This window comes from Dermacentor andersoni, chromosome 6, assembly GCF_023375885.2.
Source record: "Dermacentor andersoni chromosome 6, qqDerAnde1_hic_scaffold, whole genome shotgun sequence".
In the NCBI taxonomy this organism is placed as follows: domain Eukaryota; kingdom Metazoa; phylum Arthropoda; class Arachnida; order Ixodida; family Ixodidae; genus Dermacentor; species Dermacentor andersoni.
The window spans coordinates 122,739,844-122,754,197 of NC_092819.1; the positions used below are offsets into that span (position 1 = coordinate 122,739,844).

The 14,354-nt window shown below is 41.3% G+C and overlaps 1 long non-coding RNA gene across 1 annotated transcript; it reads left to right on the forward strand.

Annotated features, from left to right (window-relative positions):
- Positions 1–414: 414 nt before the first annotated feature.
- LOC140218792 (uncharacterized) lies at positions 415–13,914 on the forward strand. The gene is made up of 2 exons (XR_011894982.1): positions 415–1,088; positions 12,300–13,914. It is a non-coding gene; the product is annotated as an uncharacterized lncRNA (long non-coding RNA).
- The last annotated feature ends 440 nt before the right edge of the window (positions 13,915–14,354 follow it).

Here is a 14,354-nt window from a genome sequence, read left to right on the forward strand (position 1 = left end):
GCGAACCTTTACAAGACTGTGCCCCAGGTTTGCACATTCATAATATATGCAGTGCACTGATGACACTGTTTCCGTCTGAGACCACTTATATTACTGATATGGAGCGCATTGTCACGTGCATTTCTAAAGAAAAATTCGCTTGTTTGTTTGTTTGTTTTTTTTTTGTCGGAAAAAAAAAATGACCACACATGAACTAGGTCGTTGTAACGCTGTTATTGGTCATTTCTCGGCGTATTCCACAACCTTTGCATTGGCACCATATTCGATAAGTAAGGAAATAAACATTCATTACAAGTGCATATTAATTGCTTGTTCACAATGGAAAAAAAAACTTGAGTATCTCAAACATAAACCTATCAACATAGAGTGGGTGATGTTCACAGAAAGCACTCGTTAATTTTTTTCTTGGCCACAGTTAGTTGTCACATCCAGTATGTAATTTAATGGTGGTTTCCGAGAAACCTGTACAGGTCTCCTTCGTAGCTTCATGCTAAAGTAGGGTGGGTGAAAATTTTTCCTGTCATGAATTTTACTTGCCTTGCAGGCTTCCACAGAACTGATCTGCCATAATCAAATAGTGCTCTGTAAAGTAAAATAAGGAACACCTTTTCTTCATATACCTGTATTTCACTCATTGACCTTTACCAAGCTACTCATGTAAACATGTATTTACTGCTCGAAAACGGGCAATTCATGCTCCAGTGTGTCAAATTTGCCACCTCCCAGAGCTGCTCCAAAACTTCTTTGACTGCTTCCATCCCTGTATGAGTGGCCCATATAATGTTTAATGAAATTATCACTGGCATCCCAGAAACTTCAACATTTAACATCCGCCTGCCAAAGTGCCTACATCTCAACATTTTGGTTAGAGCTGATCACTTTATTTGCTGCAGGACTGAAGCTGTCTTGATATCTACAATACATTGGACACTACATGCAGGATTATGAATGGATACCTGAACACTGCTTGAAGGAGCAAGCTCTACAGCATCACTTATGCTCCTTTCCATGGGTTGGCAAGAGGAACCGTGGCACGCAACTCTACAGGCACCTGTGCTCTTCACTACCTTCGGAGGAGAGATGCATTGGTATGCTGTACATATATTTGACTGTGGGTTCCAGCTGCATCTCTTGCATTGTCATTCGATGTGCAGGTAGAGGAGTTACCTATTGGGCGCACATGTTGGTTAACGATACAAAAAGGAAGGTGCTTCTTTGAACACCGATGACCCTGTCCTCCACTTATTTATTTTAATTTTCTTGTAACCTCATTTTTGTTGATTATATAAAGGTCGCAGGCAATTAAGCCAAGAAAAGCGTTGGTGTAATTAGCTGCGGTTGAAATTGAAATGTAGAAAATATTGAAAGAAAGTCATGAAAGCAGACGAAAGGACCTTGTCTCTGGTGGTGACTGAACCCACAACCTTTGCAGTACACACACGATGCGCTACTAATTGTGCTAACTTGGGTATTTATGGTATTTATGCCCTGGGAGTGTTAGCCAGCGCCATTTAGAGCCATGGTGGGCAGATGTGGAACATCTTTTTTTGCACGATGGTGTCGACATAACACCTGAACTGAAGAGAGCAGGCATGTGGCTAATAAACCCATGCATGCTACCTAAAGGCATCAAAGCTATGAGGTTTCAAACCCTCGCATCAATGAATGAGAAGGAAAACTGGCTTCATATTTTTAAAATCACGACCATATAAAGCCAGCAGGCAATGAAGCCAAGAAAAGCATAGGGGTAACTAGCTGTGGTTGAAATTGAAATGTTGAATTGGCTCTGCGGCCATCTATCAAATTTCACCGCAATGCATTATCATAACTCAATGGGCAGCACGTTTAAAAATTATAATTCAGAAGACTGCCAGAATTTCAACAAATGAGCAGTTAGCAAGAATGATAGTGTATGCCCTTCTAATATTCTTCGTATTTATGGCACTTATTCGTAACTTTTCCGCTGTGTTATATCAGTGTTTTAATTCGGACCAAAACTGTGCTATAATGTAGCAAAGAGGTTATGGTCTAGTGGCGTAAATGTGCATGTTAATAAGAGGGCAAATCGCCTTAACGTTAACTGAGAGTTGTTTAAACTTGGGCAGCCTTCCGAAATATACTTTTTTTGAAGTTGCTGTCCATTGAGTTACACTGGTGCACCGTGTCATGCGAGCTACCGCAACGAGATGGCGCTATGTACACGGTCATGTAAGATGCGGAACAACGCCTCTGGGAGAGCGGACCAGACCGTGTAAGCCGAGCCGGCATGTAGCCGTGCTTGTTTTGCATACACAACCTAGCAAACAGTTCCAGTTAACACTTACGTTTTGTCAATCACGTATGCTCGTCACCCGACCATGACATGGAGGCAACGGTGGGATACTCGACAACCCTGTGAGAAATGCACCACGCAAGTAGAAGTCTACACCTACAGCGCACTGCAGTGAATACGAAACTTTGCTACCCATGGCTTCACCTACAGTGTCCACAGCCCAGCACGCAGCTCCACTAAACTCGTTCGTCGTCAAACTGCCGAAAAAACTTGATTTTCGGCAGCCCGAGGAGTAGAAACGGTGGCTCACGAGAAGGGAGTGCTATAGAGCTATCTCCAGACTAAAGACGACGACGAGACACAGGTGAACACACTCATTTATGCCATGGGTCGTGAAGCCAAAGACGTCCTAGCCTTGCTCAGGCTCTGTGATGCTGAGAAACTCGACTACAACACAGTAATGCAACTGTTCATAAAAAATTTCCTGACACGGATGAACATGATATACGAGTGTGCAAAGTTCAACAACCAGAAGCAAGACGTGCATGAGACAGCCGATATGTTCATCACCGAACTCTTCAGGCTAGCTGAAGCCTCTGAGTACAGCGCCCTGAAAGAGGAACTGATCTGTGATAGACTCGTGGTCGGTCCCACAGACACGTAGGTAAGTGAGAAGCTGCAACTTAATGCTGAGCTTACTCTGGAAGCCGCTGTCAACGCTGCTCGCAACATGGCAACAATCAAACAGCAGCAAAAGGACCTACGGCCACAGCTACAATCACTTGAAGCTGTAGACACCATGCACAGCTTCTCGAAGAGCAAAGGAATGTCAAATAATTCTCGTAAAAACCAGCGTGACCAAACTGCGCTGACATGCGAGTGGTATGGCTCAACAAGACACCTATGGTTCACCATCACACACTATGTGCACAGCGAATGGCAAAACATGCAGTGCCTGCAGTAAAAAGGAACACAGCTGCCGTATGCTTTTCCGCTTCCAAAAAGCAGAACAAAATGCACATACCAAGCTGTTTTGGAAGAGGTTTACTTGGACAATTAACTGACCAACAGGATCCTGGGCCATGAAAAATCAATGTGATGGTCAATGGCTTCAAGGTAGACACTGGTGCAGATGTGACTGCCATGCCAACAAGCCTCTACGACGAACAAGTCACGGGAAACCTGAAGCAAGCAAAAGAACAGCTGCTCGGACCCGGCAGGACCAAAAAAAAGCAACGGTTAGACTGCTACCATGTGCTGAAATGGCTGGTTGTGTCAAGAACAAATTTATGTAATAGACAAGCTGCATGACGCACTTTTTGACGTCCCCCCGCAATCAAATCCTTCAGTGTCCAACCAAGTCTCCTAGAAGTAGCAGAGTCAAAAGGCAAGGTCAGCGACCCAGCCAACAACTACCTTTACCTGGCTACAGACCTGGGCCTACCTTCTCAGGACCGATTACAATATATCGCTACTCCCTGATGCCAAGCGGTGTGCTATTATGTACTCGGGGCGAGTGCCTCTGCCCATGTTGCCAAGTGTCCAAATGTGAGTTGGAGAGAACGGAGAGCCTGGGTGTCATCATAAAGGTCGAAGAAACCACAGAGTGGCATGCACCTATGGTAGTGGCTAAAAATAAAGGAGGCGAGCTTCAAATCTGCAGTGACTTTGGAGGGTTAAAATTGAACATTCTGTGAGAATGAGTCTTAGTGCCCACGATCAATGATTGCCTGGCCAAACTCACCGGAGCTGCCTGGTTTAGCAAACTTGATGCTATAGCCGGATATTGGTTACTGGTTACCCGAGTCCCAGAGGTACAACACTTTCCCGACGCCAATCGGCCATTTTAAGTTCCTCCGATTGTCCTTCAGAATTTCCACAGCAACTGAATTTTTCCACAGGGAAATGCTAAGACTGCTAGAAGGCCTGGACGGCCAAGCATGTCTGCAAGACGACATAATAGTGTTTGGCCGCACGAAGGCAGAACATGACGCACGACTGCACAAAGTACTTCAGCACCTGCAAGAAGCTGGTATCACCCTAAACGCAGTAAAGTGTGTACTACACGAGCAGTAAAAAATCGGGCCCCTTGGTTAACCCCCTTCTCGTTCATTACATAACGAGGCTCTCGTCTCTGGCAACATTGGTGCCTTCAGGTACTACGTGTGGGTTTATTGACCAGTTGCCTTCACCCAAAAAGATCACATATTCGTGATGCCTGCGACAGAAAGGATGCTCTACATATCGCCAAGGTTTGTGAGTGGTGGCACTGGCGAACAATCCCAGGGTTAGTTCTAGTAGTAACATAAATACCCCAGAAAATAGATGGGAAGACGGTGCTGTGTTAGCTCGATCGGTAGAGCATCACACATGTAATGCGTAGATGTGGAATCGTTCCCCACCTGTGGGAAGTTGTTTCTTCATCCACTTTCAGTTCCATTAAGTTATAATTTCTTTATTTCAATTAGTAAGTACAAGTAATTTTCCCTGTGTTGTCCTTGGTGCCTTTGTTTGTTGGCGTCTTATGATTAATAAAAATCGGGCCCCTCGGTTAACCTGCTTTCTTCTCGTTCATTACATAACAAGGGTCTCGATTCCGGCAACGTTGATGCCTTCAGTTGGCATGTGGGGCTTTATTGACCAGTTGCCTTCACCCAAAAAGATCACGTACTTGTGATGCCTGCAGCAGAAAGGATGTTCCACATCCACCGCGTGTGTGCCATGTTTTCTAAGAAAGCAGGAACTATTCATATAATCTCTCTGGAAGTTCATAAAAGAGGGGGAGGGAGGAAAGATTGCAAAGAAGGGAACAGGGTCAAACAAATTGAGGTGTAGCAACCTGTGTAAACCGAAAGCAAAAAACATCCATACACATACTTGTGAGAAATACAAAAAAAAAGAATAATTACACAGTCATTCTTTGATGTTAAAAGAGCTTCTGATATCAGTTGTGAATTCATGTTTCTACTTCTGCCAAGAATATATTTCAAGTTGTGGATGACAAGTGCATGTGTTACAATGCTCACCTACATTGGTCTTACTTTGTTTTTATATTCTGCAAATATTCTCTTGCCCTTTCATCAGTGCAGCGTCCAATTTGGCTTGTGTAGAGCTTACCAGAAGTAAGAGGTTATTTGGTAAACCATTCCAATGGCACAATTCATGAACGGTGTTGCATGCCTTTTGTTAAAAGCAGCTGTATTTTTACACTCAAGCGTGGGAAAAAAGCTTAGATGGCTTCTTCGGAACCAGCAGCACGAATGGGGCCCCATATTTGTCATTAACCTTCTTCAGTGAGTGCAACTGCTGTGCTCATGAGGCAGTGCCTCTGGCTGCTTCAAACTGCGCACTGTTAACTTTGCTGCTTTCCACTCCTGAAGTTTTCGCTGTAGGGATTCTGAGATTCCGATGATGAGAGTGAGGGAGGCCAGCTGTTATGAACATTCCAACGTGAGCACAAAATCTATTGTGCCTTGTGTTAATACACATTTTTAGAGCCTATTCAAGGCACATTGGGCAATTGTGGGCTTAACATGGATTTAGGCTGGTTCATACAGTAGCTAACCTTTCTTTCCTCTTAGTTGGTAACTTCAGGAAACATGCGTTAGGGTGAGCATCAAATGTTTACCTAAGATATGCAGCATATTGTCAATGGGTTAATGAAGTTGTGCCTGACGAAGTCTTGTCCGGTTAAGAAGAGTCAAGGGAAAAAACAGAACTGACACCGACCAAAGTGAAAAATTATTTAAAGACACGTGGGAGCCTTGCTTACAATACTTTCACCATGCGTGTCTCATGTGTAAAGGTTAGTCCTTTTCCGTGCCCATTAAAGACATTTCAAATGTTATCTACCGTATTCTCATGTGTCATATTAGAGTTCGGTTGTAAAAAAATCAAGATATTGATGTATGTAAAAACACTTAGAACCACGGCGTTGTCAAATATCTAGTGATGTAATGTCACAAAGCACAGGAGCATTGCGATTATCACATCTCAAAACCCCTACTGCAAAAGCTTAAATTCCAAATGCAATGAAATTTCACTTTGGCTATATTGGTAATAAATTAGTAGTAAATACTACTGTAGTGATCTTGGCAAAGCTGCGGGGCTGGTAGCTAATTTTCTTTTTGATATTCTTTTAATACTGTATTAGCAGACGACACATGAACCTGGTGGTTGGTGGCTATGACGAGAGTCCACATCGCCTCCAGGTTTTTATCACTGCAGGCAGCTGCAGGTGGTCCCTTATCTCGTAGGCCACACTAAGGTGCCCTGCAATCTGAGTCATGCCTCACTGCCAGTTACTGGTAATTGTGGCATTCATTTCAGTCTCGGTATCAAGATTGCTAGAATGCTGTTTTGTATTTACACTGTTTGAATCATTTTTTTATGCAGCCCTAACTTTTGTTGTAGTTGGGCTTTAAGGGCTGTAAAACAGCAAAAGCCAGCAGTGCGCACACTTTAAAGCAGCTGAAGCAGCTGGAAGTACTGCCTCATGAGCACCAAGTGATGCACTCACTGCAGAAGGTTGCTGACAAGCATGGGCTCTGAGTTGAGCTGTTTGGTGTTGCGCTGCCAAGCCTGATGGTGGATAATCAAATTGTAGCTGTGGCAGCTGCATTTTGATAGGTGTGAAATGAAAAAATGCATGTGTGTTTTGCGCTGTATGCACAGTAGAGTAACCAAGAGGGTCAAAATTATTCCAGAATCCCTCGTACTTCATGCCTCATAATCATATTGTGGTTTTGGCAAATAAAACTACAGAATTTGGTTCAATATATTAGTTGGTGCCCTTTGATGTTCCAGTTCTCTAATTTTCTTGCTTATAAAAGCTCTGTTCTTGGTATAAATGATAAATTTGTTATTACAAAAGGCTAACCTTTAATCTAACTTAACTCATTAATTTCCTTTAGTGTCCCTTTTCCATGCATTAAAAGCATGGAACACTAATACTTTTGCATTAATTTTTATTTGACTCGTGCTCAACAGCTAGGTGCCATAGAAGAGAACTACTACCGTGGGCTTCAAGTTGATAGGTTGCCGTATAAAAGCTTGTCTTTTCTTTTAGAGATAAAAACACCTGAGCCTAGTTTTCTGTTTTTATATAGACTATTGAGATAGGCAAACACCACTTGCATGATAGATCAGTGATTAGTTATGGGTTCAGTTTTTGCCCCCACCCCAAAAAAAGAAAGTGAACTTGTGGGATCGTTCTCCACCTGTGGCAAGTTGTTTTTTCATCCACTTTCATTTCGATTAATTTATCATTTCGTTATTTCATTTATTAAGCTCAAGTAATTTCCCCTATGTTGTCCTTGGTGTTTGTTGGCTTATGATATTACTAGTAAAAATTGGGCCCTCGGTAAACCCTCTTTCTTCTCATTTATTACATAACGAGTGTCTCGAATCAGGCAACATTGATGCCTTCAGGTAGCATGTGTGGGTTTATTGACCGGTTGCCTTCACTAAGAAAAGATCACGTTCTCGTGACGCCTGCGGCAGAAAGGATGTTCCATGTCCGCCGCCAAGGTCTGTGAGTGGTAACGCTGGCTAACACTCCCAGGGTTCTACAAGGAAACATAAATACCCAAGAAAGTGGATCGGTAAATGGCGCCGCGGTGCTCAATTGGTAGTGCATCGCATGCGAAATGCGAAGGTTGTGGGATCGTTCCCCACCTGTGGCAGGTTGTTTTTTCATCCACTTTCATTTCCATTAATTTATCGTTTCATTATTTCATTTATTAAGCTCAAGTAATTTCCCCTATGTTGTCCTTGGTGTCAGTGTTTGTTGGCTTCTTATGATATGACTAATAAAAATAGGGGCCCTCGGTTAACCACCTTTCTTCCTGCAATAACATGTTTCATGGAGGATAACAAAAGCACGCTTGACTTTCTTAAAAAAAATATGCTTCATGTAGACAGTTTCTGTGTCCTTGTCTGTTTGCAACCTAAAAACATGAAAAACAGCTAGTAAAAGGCAGCAGAAAATTTTAAACGAACTGCTGATATTGCAGTAATAAAAACTCTTCACAAAGAATAGCTAATAAAAATATTTTAGAAATTTCAGTGGTTTTCTGAAAATAAAATTGGCATGGAAAAGGTTAATCTTGTATGGGGCACTAAGAACAGTAGTAAAACAAATTAGTCACCTAACGCAATCTGTGTAATGAATTGAGGATAAGTGCTCTATAAAAAATTACATGTTTTCGATGAGAGATGGTGATTATTTTCCGACACATGTCGATCTTTATTTGCTAATGTGGAAAACCACAATCACTTCCCTCTCAGCTCTCTCAGGGCTCTGCAACTAACCTCATGTGCTGGAAGATAGGGAAACACCCACGGCTCATATGTTCAGCCATGTGGCTACTGTAGTTATTTGTGCAAGTTCTGGGTTCACCCACTCCCTCATTGAAACATTGATAATGATTACGGTTACTAATACTCGTTTCCATCCAGGAGCCAAATCAGCTTGTAGTTGATGCTAGTCCTGTTGACAGGTCTTTATCCTTGTTTCTTCCTGCTATCATACTTCTAAGAATAAATAATCTTGCATACTATTGCTGAAAGCTGGGAGAGTTGGTTACTGGCATTAGGAAACATAGTTACTACACTATAAGATGAAACACATGAAATGCACAGGATGAGCACTACACATGAACTTGTTTTAGTACATGAGTGCGATTATATGCATGCATGAAATGCTCAAATTTGCAGCAAAATTTGACTATACGTGACATATAACATACATCACTCATTCTATTTTGCATGTACCATACATCTTTTTCAAGTAATCAATTTTTATATTCGAGATTTCAATAGAAGGTGTGCTATTGCATTTATCGGTTTGTCTGGGAAGGCCCTTATATATCAGTGTGCAATTTTAGCCTTACATTTTCTGAGTATGTTGTGCTGTTGTATTTTGCCATGTATTGATATCTTTTACAATGTCCTGCAAGTGTTTCAGGCCTTGCTAACACGCTAACCTGCGCAGAATGCTCAGCCTGTCTTTGAGGCACCTTTGAGTGCCTTTAATGCCTTCAGCAGCAAGTGTTATACCCGTCACACGAGCATGCCAAAGGTCCTTTGAAGTTAAGGAGCATTGAGCTTTCAAAGACATTAGTTCAACGGATATATGTCGGTGCTACATGGTCTCCAGGTAGTCTCCGTTGAAACTTTTAACAGAAACCGCAATGTATCCTTAGCGCTACCATCACCTTGAAAGTAATAAAAAAATATGGCCCAATGCGTCTTATAATAAATTTGTCACATTTTTTCAGCAACATTTATTTTTCCTAATACATAGAAACATCAAAACCAAATGCACACGTAGTAAAGGCATTACTTTATCACAAACAGATGTATTTATTGTAATGATGGCCACCATGTGTACCGCTTCGTACACCGCACATTGGCGTCGATTATTCATTGTTGCCTTTGCTTCAGCTGCTTTGTTTCGTTCGTTGTGGCTAGGTAGCGGTAGGTACACGTAAACGCTGTAAAAACTAAAAAACAAAAGTGACAAGGAAAGATGTGCAGAAAAAAGCCAAGGAGACTGGGATGCCTAGCAGCCACTAACCAAAGAACCAAATCGCACATGGCAACCGTGTTGTGTCGAGGTTGCTGCTGACGACAGGCCGTGCCGGTGTTGCTGTACCGGCGCTTTCATGATGGAGATTGCGGGTGTCCCGAAAGTGTTTAGTACTTTAGTAACAGTATTCAGTACTTATAAGCTCGTTCTGACGAGGTAAAAATTGAACTTCCATATCTTTAGATTATTTTTTCTACTGTCAGACGCCCTCTAGGCTTGGGAGTATTCCCTTGAGGTTTCAAAGGACGAACGCGCACTCCTTTGACTCAAAGCCCCCTTCCAGTAGGGCTCCTTTGCTGTGCCTGTGTGACAGTGCACATTCTCCCTTGAAGTAAAGGATCTTTGGTTCAAAGGACTTTGAAAGTGCCCGTGTGACTGGGGTATTATGTAGGATAGACCAGGATTTGTGGTAATGGCAGGCTGCAGGAGCATTGTGCACAGATGTAGGTGGTAACAGCATCTGGATATCTCACAAAACATTGCAAAACATGCCAAACTGTGCCAAACTGTGACTGTACACATGCAGTTTGCAAATATAAGGCAGGGAAGTGCAGATTTGTATACTAGGTCTTTTCCATCCAAGAAACCAATAACTGCATTAACAAACCTTCTACAGGGGTCTTGAATAAAGAAGTTGGTTACTTGAACAATATGATGTATGACATGGGTGCATCATGAATCACATAGTTTATATGTCGTGTATTGTGAAATTTCCTGCGAATGTGTCGTTTTTATGTATGTAATCATTGTTTAGTGAGGTTGCTTGATGTCCAGCACCCATTCTCTGCATATCATGTTGGTATTTTGTTTTGTCTTAGAACTGTAATTATGTTTCATAAAACCTTACATTGCTAAAATTAGACTTTGGGGCAGTTTGGTCTTTCCATCCACATTCTTGTTTTTGTCATTTCCCTTACCATGCAAGCACTTGCAGTATTTCGTCATGCTCTTGCGTTTACAAGCCAGATGTCTGTCTCTGAACAGCTCAAACCACTTGTAGCATGCAAATCTGATGCATTCTCAATAGAACTCCATAGTGAATGTATTGCTAATAATATTTTTTAGGGGATGAAGCACTTCTATAACTACAGAGCTTTGCAGCAATAAAGAAGCAGAATGCTTGCATCTGTGTAATCTATATATAATATTTTCTTTGTATCATCTTTTATCTGACTGTGTGTCAGCATGGTAACATTGCATATTATCGTCTTAACATTCATGAGTTCCAAATAGCTACTATAATCTTTTTGTCCTCACATTTTCTGCAATATCCTTCACCGGAAGGACAACTAGCAGTTCACTTGATTTACCACTTACAGGCAACAAATTAACCATAATAGTAGTGTCATGCCTATTGCTTAAAAGCTCCTAAACGATTTTGCACATCTGAAAGTTCCTTGAATTCATGCAAGCAGGTGCTGCTTATATGATGGCTGAATGCTCATGCGATTGGTTTTTAGGCCAATGTGAAAGAAAAACGCCAGTACCTATGTGTTGCTTTATGATGTTGACCTGTATTTATTATTACGTTGGTGAACTGTGTGTGCACTCTGGTGTTTTGTATAATCTGTGTATAATACAACAACATATATTATCAAGAACACATTCATTTTATTCGTTTTTGTAATATGTTGTCATGATTTCCTTTCATTGTCAGTGCTGCAAGGCGTCCTAATACCTAATTTATAAAGAGTTGATTCAAAATTTCAGAAACTTTTAATCACTGCAGCTATAGGTTTTTTTAATATAAGCTTTCTTCACTACAAAATGGGGGTTCCTAAATTGGTTATTTGCGCCTATAAACCACCCGAGCTGGATGAAAATACTTTTCAGAAATTGCTCGAAGGTCTATTATACTTAAGTCAGAATAAGAAGATACTCCTTGCAGATAAAAAACATTAATGGTCTATCTCACATAATGAAACATTCTGGAAGGCCTTGTGGTCATTCGTAGAAACACTTGTTTGTAGCTTTGTCAGTGGCATGATGTTTCAACCTTAGCCTACAAGATAACGATACTCACACCATGTGAAATTTTCGCGAAGTATTCTGTTTGTGCATTCTGCGACTTAAGAGGTCCAGACACTGACCAAAATGGTTTAAAGTACTTATTTGAATTTTTGAAGTTATTTGAATTTATTTGAATTTGAAAACGTAAAAAACTATTTTAAACATTTTGGTCGGTGCCAGGACCTCTTCCTTTTAGTATGCATCATCCCGACCAGACGGGCTTTCGTCATACTCCACTTCATCCAGTCTGCAACTGTACAATGGGCTGTAATTTTTCCTAAAATCTGAGGTGGCCAAGATGCACTTGGAGTGGTAGCATTGAATGGCCCAGCACTGCTGAATAATTGGTGATGCTATGTTTAAATATTCATGTGGTGTCTGTTTGCAATACAATAGTACATAATCTATTTACGTTTGGTTTTCCAGAATGCTCCCTATCATGGACTGCCATCTCAACAGTACCATGGCTTTTTGTGTGGATTCCTTCCCTTTTGAAGGCCACCACTGTTTGCACAGCATCACAGCCTGCCTGCCTTGATCTTGCGGAAGAAGAAAATACAAAATGCCTATTTTTTGAAATGCATGCATGGCTCCATGCAACACCACCTGTCGTCGGGGTGTTAAGGTTTTTTGCAGAGAAAATGTAATGACGCCTTATGTGTGCCCTGGTGGCAAAGTGTTTGCCTCTTTGCCTGTGTAAAAATTTCACACTTATGGATACTGTTAAGGGTTCCTGTATCATATTTTCTTCCACTTCCTAAGAAATTTTTGTTTCATTATAAAACTAAAAATTATAGTTGAATTGCTGCTTTGTGTGATATGTAATATTCAGCTGAAGGTGATCAGCAGAGGTCGAACAAGTGTTATATCAGGTGGAGAAATTTTTTGAGAAGTGGACTTCTTCGTTAGGGTAACAACCGTTTTCCTTGGCAGTATTTATATAGTTCACTTTTCTCCACTCCATGGATATCCAGCAAAATGAGTGAGTGCATAGAGAAGGTGAGGTAAGTTTAAATGCTCACCATGGGGGTTTAGTTGGGGTAGCAAGGTGTGTAGAAGTATGGGAGTTTGGCAGGTTGCTGGCACCAATTTCTATGAGTGATCTTGTTTGTGTCTATGTCAGTTATATAATGCGAGGCGTCTTCTGAGGCCAGAAATTTTGAAAAAAAAACTCCTTATATTTGTGAAAATTCAGTATGTGCCCCTGGGGCTACTACGAGCACTTGGGGCCACTGGGTAGACGCAGCTCTCCAATGAACTTTTTTGACACAAACTTGTGTATGTACACTGGGTGTGTGCCACTGCATATGTGCCACTCTTTAATGAACCTCTTTGATGCTGACTTAGGTCATGGGGCATCACAACACAAACCTATGTAGCGACATCTGTGTATGCAAGTAAGTGTGAGCTGGAATTGTCTGCTTGGATTTTCTTTCCCTGACGACGACTAGTCCCCTTGTTGAATTAACTTCAGCCTGAGATATCACCTGTTTGTCTACTGTTATCACATTATGCCCATTTTGCTGTGAACTTGTCATGTTCTCTAGCTGGCAAGCTTGAATTTCAGGTACTGCACGCTAAGGAAATTGATTTAGAGTGGGTGGTACCACCTCTGCTTTTTCTTTGCAGCTGTGTGTTACATGAGAGAATAAGTTGTACGTAGATGTCTATTAGAAATAGCATAGGTATTCAAAGGTACTTTCATTATGTTCTAGGTCATTGGTGCTGTCTGGCCTCCTCTGGATCATTTTTTTGTAGCATGCTTTTTACATGCAAAAACAAACGTGGCCTGTTCTAATGCATGCAAGGACTGCCCAATAGCTCATGATGTTTTGAGCCGCTGAATTTCAGTCTTGGCTGCACTTGTGGATTTTCAACTGTACTGAAGCTTGCAATATGCTTGAATTTCCTGTCAAACTGGTTTGCTTGTTTGTATCCAATTTATTGAATTATTTCACTTTCATTATGCTAATAGTCATTGATTGTACTATCATGCTGGCACATATGATTCTGGAACTGCAATAAATTTCCAGACATTTTATTGCTTTGTCATGGTTTTTGCACTCGTCAGACACAATCTACTAAACACACACACAAAAAGAACTCCCTTCAACCTCGTAAAATTCCCAAAAAGTGCATAATAAACTCCCAGACCTACCTGTAAGAGCTCTAATAAGGAGCTAAAATGCACTCCCAAAACATCTGTTTAAAACTCCCTTAGTAAAACAGCTCCCTAAAGCTGTAAAAATTCACTCCCAAGCATTCTCCTATATGTTCCCATAAAAAGCAAAAATCGAACTCTCAAAACTATCCATAAGTGCTCCCTTAAGCAGAGCTCCCAAAATATGGGAACGGTTGCTCCCAGGTTTACACCTAAGCACTCCTACAAGGAGGTAAAATAATTTCCCAAAGGTATCCTTCAAAACGCCCTTAAGAAGCCAAACGTTTCCGAAAATATGTACGTAAGAACTCCCATCGCTT